Consider the following 15,581-nt stretch of genomic DNA (forward strand, 5'->3'; position numbering starts at 1 on the left):
CTGGTTATCTGCTGTTCTTTCTCAAAGCCTGAATTCTTAAATGAGGCAGATCCATTACCCAAAGCCTCATCCTCTCTGCAGCTGATCCCAACCCCAGTGAAATCAGGGGAGACCATGAGTGAAGGTCAGACATGCCACCTGCTCCATGCAGGCACTGCTTCCCTGAAACCAAAGAGCCAAACCACACCAGCAGGGTAACTCCACACAGAGGTTGGTTTCAACTGGCATTTCAAAACTGGCTCAATTTCTTAGCACACATAACTCTCAGTATTTGAATCATGTAGAACATGTATTTTGCATATCAATAGGTTCATTAATAATGTATCAAACTGTATCCCCAGTGCTGAAGACAGTCCCTGGGTAGCACTAGTTAAGCATTAATACAAATCGAGAGAATTTGTATTAATTATCGGGCTTAGCTCTTAGCTCACTTATGTTCCAAAAATGTATTTCCATCTCAACACTTTCTATTTTCTTTCTTACATTTCCAAAATGACCTTGTTCTTTCCCAAATGCTGCTGCAGTCTCCGCCATAGGACAGACAAGATCAGGATCATGGGCAGCTTTTAATCAAAAAAGGTACAGACATGCCTTTGGTGGAAAAGGTGTGAGCACTGGGCAGCACAAATGTACTCCTTTACTTCAGCCAAACCATGCAGATGCCCCTGGCATGGCCTTTGGAGATGTCTCAAATACAGAGTGTAACTAAAAGTGCAGTACACTGGTCTGATTGCTTATTGGAAAAGCTTTGCTACCTGCTTAGAATGAGCCCTGTTGATAAATTGAGTGCTGCTGAATGAACCAGTTTGCTCAGCCAACCCTTGGAGATTGTGGCTATGCTCTTGCTCTGGAAGGTAGCATTGCATGGAACTGAGCAGACACAACACTGTAGTGCCAAGAGTATCTGGGTATATCCAGAACCCTGGGAGGATAGATTTTGGCCCTGGGAGGATAGATTTTGGCCCTGGGAGGACAGGATGTACAAAGCATTTAAAAATCTTATGAGGTTGCTGTTAAAACTAGAAAAATACCAAAACTGTGGTTGAAGTCCTATTTAAATTCTATTCTGTACTGTTTTCCATTATATTTGAAAACCTGGTAATAGTTCAGCAGCCTATCTAAGAGAAAAAACTTACTTTTCTGAAAGTGGGAGTACTGACAAGATTACAGCAGCTGGGTGTCTATTACCCTAAGCTGCATTGTACAGAGCTAAAATGGATCTTCCTACTGAAAGCTAATCAAGGTGGAAGAGAAAAATTGGGTTCATTAACAATCTCTGTCACTGAAAAGTCAAATCATTTTTCACTCTTTAGTTGAGTCCAATTACAGAGATATTGCTAGAAACTCTTTTTCTGTGACAGAGAGCTTTGACAGTGGTTTTTCTTTTTTGGCACTTTGCTTATTGCTCACTCACATTGCACCCATTGCTGAGTGGAGATTAACACCTGTTCCTGTTTTAACAGAAAATGATGGATGGTGCCATTACTGGCACAGCTCTCTGTGAACAAAATTAACGTTGTGTGCATTAACTTTGTAGTTGCAGCAATTACCACAATTACTTTCGAATCACAGCTTGCACAGACCCTGCACCAAAGCTGAAAAACTGAGAACAACCATCCTCCCGTTTTCTTGGAGAGGGTTGGAGGCAAAATGCAAGCTTGCTCCATGCCTCCCTTGAGCCAAGGGAAAGCTATAAAGCACCCCTCTCACTTTGCCCTCTCAGCTAGGGATTTTCATAACACTCCTCTCCAATATATATAAGGTTCTCACATTTCAGTTTATAGCTACATTTGACTCAAATATGAAATGGATATTTATAAAGCCTGAGTCAAATCTCCAGTGCTTATCTGGATTTTTGAAACCTGACCCATGTGGCTAAGTTAATGGGCACAGTTGTATTTTGGCTTTAAATATATGTGTCAGTGGTACCACTCGACATAATTCACCTCACCTGGTGTTGGCTGTTGGAGGTTTGAGTTCCAGGCTAAGCTGCTCATCAAGGCTCCCTCTAGAGCCATTGGGGATCAAGACATGTCACTCCAGCAAAGACAGAGTGCTGGTATTCGTGGCATCGGTTGCCATTCAGAAGAACCTATTTCTTTCCTGGACTATAGAGGGAGCCAAGACAACTGGCTTGGACCAGGAGCCCAGCTGTTATTTAGGATTAAATTCACAGCCATCTGATGAGGAGAAGGAAAATTGCCATCCCCAGACAGTGACTTACTGCCTTTGAGCTGGAGCAGCCAGGTAAGCAGCTGTCTGTCCTACAGCAGCATGTTCTGCTGGATACACTTCCCTAGCAAGGTAGAGGAGTCCCTGAAAGTAACTTTTCTTCTTCTCTTGTTAGCAGGCTGAGCTCCTTAAAGTGAGATGTATAAAACTCTTAACTCATACGTTCTGAAATGTGATGCTTAAAAAGTTAGTTGTAAAAAGATCTAATAGTCTTTAGATTATTAAATCTACAGCTAATAAAAACATTAGTGACAATTTTCTTTTCTGCAGCTAACTGTGAAACTCAACATCCTTTCTTTGTTTTGTGGTGAGACCAGAAAAAGTAACTTTGGGATTTAATCTGATATAAAATGTTCTCTATCACACTTTGCATAAAAATTGTTCTCACAAATATATATATTTTCCAGAAAGAAAAAAACCAAAGCAATTCCCATATCACATTTCAACTAATTATCCCCATTCATACAAACCAACCCTTATATCTCCCTGTTGACAGCACTGTGTTTTCGTTTCTTTTCTTCTCTTCTCTTTTTTTCCTGGTACATTTGTAGCATGTGGATCAAAGGTTTATGGGTTCTCATCTCTTCTTGAACCCACAAGCAAAGTAGCAACACAGCCAAGTTTTAAAAGTTTGCAAATCATTAAGAAACAAAACAGACAAAACACATGGTGTTCCCAAGAAACTTGAGACATGAAAGCATCTGTGCTGTGATGAACGTACACAAAATCTGTTGGGACTAGACTTAGTTGTTTAGTAGGCCCTGGAATGCACCATGATTCAGTTCTCCTGTTGCAACTTTCAGGGATCAGTCTATATATTTTGACACAAATCCCCCAAATGCTCTCTCTGCAATGGAATTAAACTTGTCCATTACTCTGGACTGAACCTCAAATTTTTGGACTGTCTGATCTCCATCCAGATTTTAAGTACGTGCCTCATAATACGTGTACTACTTAAAGCTCTGCAGAATTTCCTAGGTTTTGGGTTGTTTACAAGCTTTATCTGAAAAACTCTGTTTATTGAAGCGGGGGGGGCTTTGCCACTGCGTTCAGGATTTCCTGTTGCTGTTTCCTTGCTGTGGCCTCTCATGACAGACTGCTCCTTGTCTCCTTTCCTGTGTCTCTACCTGACACTGGTTAGCCTGGCTGCACACAGGAGCAGTGTCAGGCAGGAAGCTGAACGTGCTACTTCATGCTGGTATTGCCCTCTTTTGCCACTCTGCCCATGACCTTCTTTTCTCAGTGCCAGTCCTTTAATCAGGCTACACTGAGGGACTAAACTGACTGTCTTATGCAAGTCTTACACCTATGTAGTTGCCCTCATCAAAATGTTTGGCAAGACTTATTTTTCCATATAGCCATCTTGACTGGCACCAATTATACTGTCATCCTTTAGTTTTATACTAATTGAAGCTCTTATCAGCTTTTCCATTATTTTGCTTAGGAATGATGCCAGAGTAACTGCCCTGTAATTACTGTGATCCTTCTGCTTCCTCACTTTGGCTTCTGGCAGCATTGCATATTTCTGCTGTGCCTTAACAACCTTTGGATTTATAGTGCATGGACTCTTCGATATAAAAATATTCATCTCAAATAGAAGGATTTTAACAGTGACTTCTCAGACAATGTGATGCAAGGGAGCTTATTATCTTTGGGCCATTTACTGTATCATCTTATTTGTCTTCAAATACTAAACAGTAGAGTGTGTGTGTGTATCTGCATGTATCTATTACAATATATATAATTTCTCTCTTATCTATAGTGTTAATAACACTGCTGTTTTAAACAGTTCCTGTAATCTGTTCATACCACTTTAAAGATTTGCAAGGGAGACAATATAGTCCTGGAAAACACTTCCTATTTTTCTTAGCAACACATATTTCCCTAGATTTGTCATATTTCTACGTTTCTTTAATTGCTGATTTATGGTACCACTGTTTATTTTGATATACATATATGTACATCCATACAAGCAAAAGAACCTTTTCCATGTTATGCAGCAATGTCGTGGCATGTTTTGGTGTTTTCTGCCAAAAAAGGGAGACATAATCACAAACATTGCTCATATGTAATCAAAGCATCAGAAAAGATGTTCTAACTGCATTTAATCCATTCTGTGCTGAATGGTGTTATTTTACAGCCCAGAGCATTTATTCTGGTGTGTTCCAGTAAAGACATAATAAGAATAATAAAACAAAATAAGATACCCTCCACTGGAACTCCTCATTTTTTCCCTTTTCTATTGTCCTTTTTTTCTCCCTGTGTTTAAACATGAGTTGTTTAGCAATTTTACTTGTTCTTCTAAACTCATTCACTTTTCCTTCAAATGGTCAGTATACATCTGTCACTGCAGCAATGCACATCAACAGAGCAGCTTGAAGCTTCCCAATGATATCCTAGCAGCTGAAGCCTGCATTCTCAATTTACTGGGGTTTGGATCTCTCCTGTTTACTGCAGTTTCACAAGAGAATGGTATTTTATAAACACCTGGTAATTTAATTAAAATAAGGAGCTGGACTTTTAACAAGAGAATTTTTTTTTAAGGTTTGGCATTCAGAAATAAAACAGATGTATATTGTGCTTTTTAAGGTTCCAGGAGATCTTGTCAAAAGTGTCTGGCTTATACAGTTATTTTTATGTTATATCTAAGTGTATATTATTCTTTGTTTTCATGTATTAATACATGTATATTATTTCATAAATGAGTTTTGTTTTCTTATTATGGAGGAGTACTTTTGGTAATTGCCCACAGCTCTGAATATAAATGTGCTTTCCAAAGGTGTTTGGATTAAAGATGTCTGGCTGCAGCTTCATTAAACAAACTGTTAATTAATCTGAAATATTATCTAGGATGCCAAAGGCTTTTCCTTTGTAGACAAGTAGGTTTATCTGTGGAATCTCCAGCCACTGGGGCTTTCTCCCCTCCTGTATATGCCAAGCCCATGGAGTTTTTTCCCCATACAGAGCACTGGCTATAGTGGTGCAAGCACAGCCAAGAACTAAAGCTTTCCCCTGCAGCTTTGAGCTGCCAGACCATGTTCCCCACCTGGACTGGACTCCTGTCCTCACACTGTGGAATGTAGATCTCACCTGTAAAGTTGCATCAAGGAAAAACACAAGATCAGCTTGTCTCGTAGGACATCAGGCTTTTTCAAGCATTATTCTTGAAAGAGAACATTTGCTAAGAAAGGAAATAGTAGCCATTCTCACAAAAATGTTCCCATTAGATCCTGCAGATTTCACCAGCTCCTGATCTCTTGGCTCAGCTCTTACTACTTTATAAGGATGGACAAACCCAGAGGGATCAGTCCTTAAAACATCTCAGAAGACAAAGTTTTGGGCTAGACACACCATCTAGTGTGCCAGGCTTGCTCTTAGTCAGATCCTGCCCCTGGTTGTGCTAATTTAAATCTACTGCAAGACTTTTGACTTCAATAATGCTCTAACCAAGGAAATGGCATCCTGAATTTTGACCTATTTTTCTTTATTGCATCATCTCTGCTCGCTTTAATCTGCTTTGTCTCAGAGTATGTTCTTGTCTTTTGCATCAGCTATTGAGTTCTGTCTGAATCTTAATTTCAGCTTTTGTTTGCCTCTGATCTTTTTCTCATTCTTCTAATGAAAATACCAAAAGATGGTAAAAAAGGGGGTTATTTCTGGAATAAGCATGAATATCATAAGAAGGAATATAATAGTTCTTTCAGTCTCCTCTGATTACAAAAACAAACAAACAGAAAATGTTATGGAGCAGCTAGTGGAGGAAAAAGGACAATTACAAGTGAACTTAAATTTAGAATTATGAGTTTGAGCCAAAGCCCTCTGAGGACCATGGGAGTCTTTCCACCCACTTCAGAACGATGTGGAGCACACCTTGTCCTACCTACCCCGCTACTTAGCACAGATTTGGGTAAGAGCTGTGTTAACAACCCAGGGAAACATTCTTGAAGGTTAAACCAAATTAAACCCACCTTATTTTCAAAGGGAAACTTTGACAAATTTTGCCAGACTCTGGACCTTAATTAAAACACTGGAACATTTCAAAGTGACAACTATGTTAATATATTTTTCTTCCATATTCCTTCTTGGGTGGATCAAGTAAACTAAAGTAAAAAAGAGCATCTCTGCTGGAAGTTTTTCTTTCATTCAGATGCCTACCCACACCCCAGTCTCAGAGAGGAAAAAGGATTGCTTTGACCTCCCCAATATCTTATGCAGAACTAAAGTTATTTATACAAGTTGCCCTGTTATTATACAAAGAACACATCTGCTGTCTTTAAAAATATTGCCAGTCATACTGTTTCTGTGATGATCTTGTGTATCAGAACTATATTTAGAAGAACCTCTTGCTCCAAATAAATGCAAGATGAGTCTGTAATTACAGTTTAAATCTAACTTAGTGAGAAATTGGTTACTCTGATCCACTATAAAGGTTTCAGGTCTACTCATGCTCCCCTTTTGACAGGACCAGCCACACATATTCTGCACCACTTGTGAGGTGCAGGTGGTGCCCCTTTGGTGTCATTGGGTACTTTGGGTCAAGAAAACTGGAATTTCCTGTTTTCGTGAAAATCACATTTTTTTAAAATAAAAACGTTTGAGGGTTGCTGTGTTCCAAAGCAATGACTGTTTTCCAGTGTTTCTGAGGAAATAGATGTTGTGAAAGAGTACTGGCTGGAAAGCAATGCCCCATGGTGCTGCCAAAGCACAACGTGCAAATGAGGGTCCAGAGAGCATTGAGGGAGCTGTCCCGGATCATACTGGCTGCGCTTCTTTCTGCAGGTTTCCTTTCCAAAGTTCTAAGCCTCTGTGTGTGGGGTTTGTGTGCCCAGAATGCAGGTCTGATGGGCTACCTGGGGAACCCTGGGCAGTTTCACCCTTCAGCTTTTTCCTACTTCAGCACGGGATGCTGTTCCCTGTGTTTTTCAACTTTGTTGTGAGACGTACTTGAATCTTGCAGATAGCAACGTATGTAAATGTAGATTTTTATACATTAAAAAAAAATACAGGCTTGTATATAGACATGTATTTAACTACATTTATATTTAGAACTATTTTCTACAATTGAGCTAAATTTTCAAGCATTTCTCTCTGTTTAGATTCCCTTTATCCCATGTGCAGAATCACTATTTTCTTGAATCAGGAAACCAAAATAAAAATCAAGAGTAAATTCTTTTCTCATCTCACTTTATAGCATCATCTGATAAAATGGAAATTTCTGCTCTAGATAAACTGTACAAAAACTGAGCCCTTTGCCAGAACCCCTGGAGTGCCTGTAAAATACTTAACAGGTGGCTTGTTTGACAAAAGGTTATCACCCCTAATTGTCAAATCCATTCCAAACAAAGGTGGGAGAAGATGGGTAGGTAATAGTTTCTGTCAGCAGTCAGGACTTTGGGAACTTCATTGTGAGCCATCAGAACTAATTTTGAACTTTTTTTATCAGTCACTGTTTCATGGATTTCATTATTTGCATGGGTTGCTTTTTTCCCAACATTTTAAACATAATGTTTGACTCGTGGTGAACCTGGATGTGACAGGACAGTGCTTGGGAAGGGAACAGTTGAGCTGATCCCATGAGGTGTGTGCAGGCTTGGACCAGCCCAGGCTGGACAGGGGCAGGGCTGGGCAGCAGTGACATTCCTGACAGAAAGGTCCAGACAAAAGAGCCCAGGTACAACAAGGGTTCTTGGAGTTTCTGGAGTAACATCTGTTGGGAATGATGTTTCTTCACCCTCTCACACTGCCCACAAGGGTAGCATCTTCTGCTCTTTTTGTCTCAACTCCTTTACACGTTGTTTGGAATTCCTTTGAGACTTGCTCCCCACACTCTTTTCTTTCTTCAGTACACTGTTGCTTAGAAGTATTGTCTTCCTTTCTCTAAGGTTATTGCACTTTTAACTGGAATTAATGGCATTTGGGTCAGACAGCCAAGAGAAAACTGGAACCTTCCAGTTTAGGGACCAACTTTGTTGGCGTTGTAGAACAACCAGCCATGGGGATTGTTGAAATAAAGGGAGGCCACACACTCGTCTCTGCCTGGATATTTTAAAGGCTTTATTTTCAAACAACTCTGGTTTTGGAGAAAAGAAAAAACCACAGGATACACTTATGAGGGAAATAATTTCTAAAGCTGTGCCAGATCCCCAGCTCTTTCCTCTGACCCAGCACTGAGAAGCAATCTTTAGGCTGCCTGCAGAGGACATCTGGTGATCCTGTGGTGTAGGGGAGTCATCGTGCTGCTTTAGCCACTTCAGGACATCTGCTCTTTTGAGCTTTTGGAGAGTGATGGGACACAGCCAGAATTTGCAGTATTTCGAAATAGATCTGTCAGCAGAATTGTCCCTGGAGAATTTTATTCCTGTGGTGTAATTTCAGGTTGGTCCTCTCTTTGCTGTGTTCAAATCAGCCAGGAACAACCCAGTGTATCTCCAGCTGAGAACTCAGAGAGGAGTTTTCAAGCATCTTTTACCACCTCTGTGGACTCTGTCCAAAAAGTAAGTTTTCAGGCAGGACAGGCCTCTTCTGAACACTGAATAAAATTTTTTTCTGAGAAATGTCTTAGCCAGTAATAAGGACAAGAATTGTGTAGCTTTAGAGCCAGCAGAAATCCAGAGCTAGAGATCATACTGAGCCATTGAGAGGACAAGGCAGTTGGTACAGCTCTGAACTCCCCTGGCCATGAACTCATGTGAGATGATTGCAAGTGCCTGATGTGCTCCAACCATCAGCACTGCCCCCCAGACCCTTGTGCCACCTTCTGCTCCACTATTCTTGGATTCAGAGCACCGAGGACTTGGTTGCATGGAGTTGTGTTTTATGTGCTACAAAGCACGTACATAAACTTGGTCTTACTCTTCCTACTTGAACAAAAAAGCAGAGTAAATCATTAACAAATCCATTGTAATGGAATGAGAAAGAGGTAAGTCTGCCTGAAAAGTGGGTGGATGATGAATTAGTTGCCTTCTCCCATTCTCTGCTGCCCTCTCTTTTGGTAAATATGGCCCAACCTTTATCAAGATAATAAGATAATAAAAAGATAACATAAGATAAACTTGTTTGGTATGATCTCTAGTGGGATGATATAGAATTTTCCATCCTCTCCCATGCTATACATAGCAGATGCAGAACTAGACAATTTATTTTGTCACATTTCTAACAAATTATTCCATTTCATAAGTCTCATAAATGCTGAAAACATAATGTGTTAATCAGGATTGATCCCCCAAAAAAATCTGATGGTTTTGACTTCAAGGCAAGTTAGCACTCATAGAGAAAACACTGTAACTTCTGTATGGATGAGATGGACTGGGACCTACGGAATGGCATCATCTCTCTTTGCCCCAAACTGAGTTGGTATGTACCAAAAAATTTAATTTATTTTTATATTTATAATCAAGAATGAAGGGACAACAAGGGAGTCCTAGCAAAATTGTTAGGAGGATTGTGTCTGACACGTATTATATTCATTTAAGCCTGACCTAAACAGATAAAAATTCCTTGATTTCTTTTTTCTAATGTATTTTGGTTATTATGCAAAAGAGGAGGTTAGTCCAAATAGGTATTAGGATGTTTCTTATTGTCCATTAAACTACAGTATTGAAATTAAAAGGACAACAGTTTGTGTAAATGTGAATTCCTCTTCAAGCATCTTAAGCACTGAGAAGTAAACTGAACTGTGGAATAAGCCTGTGTAATAACCACTGCCTTCAGAAAAGATTTGTGTTGTTTATGCAGTCACTGAATTTGGTGCAGAATCATTTAATCCAGTAGATCTGATCTCCTGAAATCTTCTTTCGATTTAAGCCTCTTCTGGAGGTCTTCTGGGGACAGATACATTTCCAGAGACATAAACTTCAGAATTTTAATCACTTTTTAAGCCTGCTGGCACCAGTGATATGCATAATTCAGGAGTTTCACATTGCAGACATGTTGAGGCAAATGAGCTGTTGCAAACATGGAACTGGTTACTGTGCACATACAAATCCAGAAGTAAATAATGTTCATAATTCATGCCCAGTGTAAAATGCCTTTTTGCTATTGAAGTAAAGAGGGAGCATTTTATGATTTCCATGGCCACTAAGAGATACAAGGGTAATGGGTGGATTTCAGTATTTTTGTCATGATGGAGAAGGCCACACATTTTCCTTTCCACAAGACTTAACTTTTAAAATACATAAATATTAGAAGTGATTAGAATTTTTAATAGAAATGCATATTTTAATGACATTTCTCCTCTGTTTTTGTTCCTCAGAATCCAATATCCATTTCCTGAACTGACTCACAAATGCAGCAGAAGTTTTTGAAGCACTTCTTGTGCAAATCTCAAAAGAGAAGCAGTCACCTCTCAGGGTCCTGAACTGCCTCAAGGAAAATGGCAACGTCAACGTTTACAGGTGAGGTGACACAAAACTTTTTATATAGGGAATTCCTACCATTATTAAAGATTCCTATGTGTCTCCAGTGCCTGTGAAGGGAGACAAGATGCTGGTTGTTATTCTTTGTCTACTGCTTGTTAGCTCATTACCATTTATCTATCAACCACTACATGGAGCGACACTCTCCATGTGTGCATCACACACCACAAAAAGCCACCCATGCTTCTGAGAGATGCTCCTGGCTTTTGTGGCAGTGCAGGGCAGCAAGTGGGACAAAAGGCTTCAAAGCAGGCCAAGAATGATCTCTAGGATAAACATGTAGTATTCAGTAACATTATTTAAATTCCAGGAAGTCTGAAGTCCATACCTCTTGCTCGTGTCCCCCAGAGCCTGACCTTTGTCTGCTGTCAGGTTTTCAGTGTACGACTGGGGATGACTGATTTTTCCATTCATTTCCAGGCATAACTATTTTCTCACTGTGCAGTCAAGCTTTGTGGCATTGGCATGAATTCCACCAGGTCTGAGGAAGAGAAAGATGTTGCACATTTCCAGAGAGACAACTCAAATCACCATTCTACAATTTCTGCCACACTCTTCTGTCCCTGTCCAAAGTAATCAAAAAACTTCACCTTTTGCCCCTTTACGTAGCCTCAGCAATACCTGCTGTATCTATTGATTCACTATTTCTGCATTTTTCTTTATTTTTGTAGTTTATATGTTCTCTCTTCCTGTTGAACAAAGGAGATGGAAGAAGGAAAAAATAACTGCCTTCAGTTATCCTGCTGGGACTGAAGATGAGTAAACTTGGAATTTTACATACCAGTGACATGAGAAGGATGCAGGAAGCATGAAGATTTCATTTACTGAATACGAAAATATGAATGATTGTTATAAATCATACGTTTACTGCAGTTATCACTTGAGTGGAGCTCACTTTTGACAAGGTTCAGTGAGAGGAGTGGGGGAAAAATTGTTTGCCTTTTGGGTTTTTTCCCATTCATAGTAGAAAAATATGCAAATTAGAGCCCTGTCAAACGTAGGAGATCCATCTCATGCAAGGTCTTGAAATGTAGCTTTGTTCCAAACTAGAACAAAACTCCAACATTTCCAAATGTTCAATGAAGAAAATTGTCAGAGAAAAACAATCTAACCCATGTTCACAGAATTATTTCACTTTGTCAAAACTGAAGTGTTCTGTTTTCACTTTGAATACTTCATATTTTTTATATAATGCATCTAACCTGATGCTAAATAAAATACCTCATGCAAAACTTTCAAGTCTAACACTGGAAAATGGCAGCATCCAGGAATAGCACTTTGAAAGAAGAGTTACCAAAATCTCCACAGATGTCTACTGAGATTTTTGAAAATTGAATTTCAGTCATTTATTGGTTTGTAATTGCTCGTTCAAATGAGTAATGTTGAGCAAGTCACCCACTATGAAACACCAAGAAGCAGGGAGGCCACCTGATGTACACCCAACCCTGCCCAGTAATTCCATCTCAGTATGATCACAGCAGTGCCTAAGGAAACCCAAGAAGATGTGAGGAGGGGCCATCACAGTGTGAGCTGGGTGCCTCTAACCAAATGCCATCAGCCACTGCTCCAGGTCCCAAACGTTTTCAGATGAAGGAGGAACAGTCCTGGCAGACAATGTTAATGAGTTTCCTTCATGATTTGAGTCAGGATGGACTGCAGGCTGGGTTTCCATAATCTTGGAAGATGATCCTGTCAATTAACTTTGATTTGGAACCAGCAAGACCAAGGTCAGCAGATGTGCCCAGCCCACACCAGGTGGGGTTCTACATGTCCTAGAATGGCCATTGGCTATAATGAAATATTTAAGGCTGCATTATCCTTTTTGCAATTATTTCCAGTACTTAGCTAGCATGTAACCTGGGTGTGGAAGTGGGAATACATGTTTTGAAACAACTGAAGGCAACCCTGGGAAAAGGACTGTGCAACTCCTTCTCAGCTGCCACAATGTTGATCCTGTGGGGCTTGTTTGGTTTTGTTTGTTTAGTAATCAAGCAGGGACCTTTTTAGTCACCGTGTAATCACTGGGGCATAACTTGCTCACATGTGGTCATGACACAGCTCCCTCACAATCCCTCCCTACTGAGTACCTGAGGTGTGACCACAGCACAGCCTTGGGGGGCATTGTTCATCCCTTGTTCCATGCTGCACTTGCAGCTTGATCAGTGCAGTTTAATCACTGATATATAACTGTGTCAGAGCTCAAACCACCACATTTCTCACAGTAACCTGGTGGTACAGAGTAGACCTCTGAAATGCAAAGCATTGGGTTGGAGAGTTGGTTGACTCCTGCCATTCATTTCTTTTCTCACAGAACATTGATGCACTGAAATTCCCATCACAAGGAGCTATCATTAACTAGTGCACATTTATTTGCTTAAGGAGTCTAATAATCACTCATCAAATTTCTCCACTTGTTTTCTGGCATTGTATTTCATCACTTGGTAGAGTATGAAACATTATCATTCTTTCCACAAGTTTGTTAACGGAATATTTATTTGAAGAGGTTTCAATATAAATAAAGATTTTCTACATTTATTCCTTTAAACAGATTTATTTTCATTTCAACTATTTGCTTTCCTATGAAAAATTTATGTGAAAAAATAATCCAGAAATGTAAATGGCATGAAAACGGAATTATCCATCAGATGGAAGGGGTGATCACTCCAAGCCAGGTATGTGGGTTTGGGTGGGGTATAGCAAATGGCTTCATTGGTTTATATGTTTGGGGGATTTCTCTGCAAGCCCCTCTATCCCCACTACTGTAGTTCATTTATTCTTTGGGAAAGAAAAGGAAGGCTGGTACAAATTAGGAATGGTAATGTAAAAGCTTATACCCACTGTATAAAAGTTTTTCAAATTAATACAAGCACTAAATTGCCAAACTTTTTTCTGTATACTGCCAGTATTAAACATGACATGCCTGCTAGGGTTGGTATAAAGTTTTGTCAACATTTTTGGCATACAAGGTCTCAGCCTGGGGTCAATATTTTCTCGACCAAATTTTGTTGTTTCAGTTGCCTTTTTACACTCATATATTGTAACTCAAACATTTTCAAAAAAATGAAATTTGGCAGGCTATTAGTCCATAATGTGGTCTGATGCCTTTGGGTATTTTTTTAAATGTAAATCATTGAGATATTTAAGGTCTGAGGTTTAAGAACTGTGCACACATTTTAACAACTTCTTTTAAAAATATTTAGTATGCATATTTACTACATATGTATCTTATAGAGACTAGAGATTAAACTGGAGATTACTTGCTAAAATATGCAAACTGCTGTCCATGAATAAACATCCTCATGGACTCCTATTGAAAGTTTCTTATTTAAAAAAAAAAAAAAAATTGTTTAAAGCTACAATAAAAGCAAAGGGAAGTAAGATGAGGGGAGGAAAAAGCAACGTTTAAATAATTTTAATGGTTGAACTTGGCCACAGAAAATAAAGAAGTTCATTTTTTTTCTCCTGGGATCTAATCCAAAGCCCACTGAGGCCAAGAGAAGGCTTTCCACCTATTCCCATGTGTGCTGGATCTATCCTCTGCTCTGCTGCTCCCTCACTGTGTTGTGTTGATGGACTGAAGCAGCAGCTCCCACAAGTTTCCCATTCATCTGCCTTGTGCAGTACATGAGTTTGGGGTCAGCTACTGGTGGCAGAGGAACTCTGCTCTGGAGTGTCCTTCTCTGTAAATTTGAATCAGATTTCCACTTTTGCTTTAACATATTAGTGTTTCCCAGTTATTTGTTGCAGTCCTCACACAGTAAAGTCTGGGAGAAAAGATTTTAGAATCCTGTAAAGGCCCAAATGTCCCTGTGCCCACAACAGTGTGATGTCCCACACAGCATCCCCAGCCCAAGAGCCCTAGGTATTAACCTTATTTCAAAGTAATTTTTAGCATCAGCCTGGGAGTACATTCCAGGATTTTTGTTAGTTACAAATGACAGGATTTGTGTAATCAACGAGCCCTGGCGCCATTGCATGCAATGCTCGTTAGAGTGCAATTCCTGCAGTTCCTGCACAATCTGTTCCTTATGGTAATTGCTGGGAGCTTGCAAACTCTCACTAAGACCCTGGCAACATCAACCAAACATCTCAGACACATTGTCTCTCTGAACCTGAACTTTTTTAGTGGTGGTTAAACATGTTGTCTGCTTTAGTTTCCTGTCTATCTTCATCATAAGGCAGCACCTGTTTCCAATAAATTATACACAGAGCTGTATCAGCAACACCTTGGCAGCAGCTGCCACCCTGAAAAGCAGAATGCCCTGGAGGACAATACACCTGTGAACACATACAGTGTTTATTTAGCTGAAAGGCAAAACTTTAAGTTACATAAAGCAATTATCTAAAGCCTAATGCATGCCCATTATTAACACAAAATAACCTTGTTCTTTAAAACCAATAAAAATCTATTTAAAGGCTTTTTCCAAATCCCAGGGAAACATGTACTAGCACCATGGATCTGCTATTAGCCTAGGACTTCAATGTCTGATGGTGGGAACACGTGTGGGGGAGGCTGCATGTGCAGCTAGAAAGAAATAAAGCACAGATTTGGAGTTCATTATGCACAAAGATGAGAGAAGAAGCCAAATCATTTTCAGAGAGACTGTTGAACAACAGACTTTTTTTTTTTCTTTTTGGTTGCACATTATAAAGAAGCATTTTGTTGCTGAAGTATAGAACTACTGTGTTTAAAATAGTGTTTGATCTTTCCATCATTATGAGACAGTAGAAAAAAGTAGTTCTAAGAAAAAGGTTTTCTTATTACTGGAACAAACCTTTCATTTCCAGTTCACTACCAGCACTGGCCTTTCATGTAAGAGCAGCCTATTTTAGCAGCAGTAAGTAGAGTTGGTTGTTTGCAGAAGATCACAGGATAATGGAAATGAAAAAAACTTATGATTAAAATAGAACACAAATCTGAGAAATGTTCCCAAG

General features: G+C 39.5%; 1 long non-coding RNA gene across 1 annotated transcript; it reads left to right on the forward strand.

Moving 5' to 3' along the window:
- Positions 1-9,479: 9,479 nt before the first annotated feature.
- On the forward strand, positions 9,480-11,205 carry LOC138117509 (uncharacterized). Its single transcript, XR_011154685.1, has 3 exons — positions 9,480-9,585; positions 10,484-10,625; positions 11,067-11,205. It is a non-coding gene; the product is annotated as an uncharacterized lncRNA (long non-coding RNA).
- Positions 11,206-15,581: the final 4,376 nt, after the last annotated feature.

This window comes from Aphelocoma coerulescens, chromosome 12, assembly GCF_041296385.1.
Source record: "Aphelocoma coerulescens isolate FSJ_1873_10779 chromosome 12, UR_Acoe_1.0, whole genome shotgun sequence".
Classification (NCBI taxonomy): domain Eukaryota; kingdom Metazoa; phylum Chordata; class Aves; order Passeriformes; family Corvidae; genus Aphelocoma; species Aphelocoma coerulescens.